Raw genomic sequence first — 633 nt, forward strand, 5'->3', positions numbered from 1 at the left:
GCCCAAGGCCCACAGTTTTAGCAGTATTTTTGCTCTATTAGCAATAGGTCCCTTGTGAGAAAACTGCTGTGCAGAAATTTTACTATGCTTATGTGACAGCTGTTCACCACGTGTTTGAAAGGAACTATCAGGTGTGTTTCTAATTAAAGTGTTTAAGGAATCATCAACAGAAAATGGCAGCTGACAAAATCTAGGTTTTCCCCTACTCTAAGCCAAAGTTTTGGTGAGAGGAATTTATTGCAGAAACAATAGCAGACATTAACAGCTGTTTGCTGAGATGTAAGTTTGATACCCTGCTCTCATTTTCTAGGAGCACTCTGGCATTTGCTTGAACAGACAGAGGAGGAAATACACAAGACCTTACAGATGCTATAACTTTCTGTGGGTTTTTGGTTTTTTCTTTTATGAAAACTGTTCTGCTTAGAATACTTGTATGAAAAAGCACACAGCCCCACATTTGAGGTGTCTCTTTGCAATGCAGGACACTCAAATGGAAGTCTCTGGGACTGCAGGATCTAAGAGCTGTAGATGTAAAAGCATAAAAACTGTTGTATTGTCCCAGACCAGTGGTCCATCAAAATTGCTTGCCTCCCTCCAACAGCAGCTGCCAACAGATGCTTAGGAAAGGCCACA

This window comes from Geospiza fortis, unplaced genomic scaffold (assembly GCF_000277835.1).
Source record: "Geospiza fortis unplaced genomic scaffold, GeoFor_1.0 scaffold53, whole genome shotgun sequence".
In the NCBI taxonomy this organism is placed as follows: domain Eukaryota; kingdom Metazoa; phylum Chordata; class Aves; order Passeriformes; family Thraupidae; genus Geospiza; species Geospiza fortis.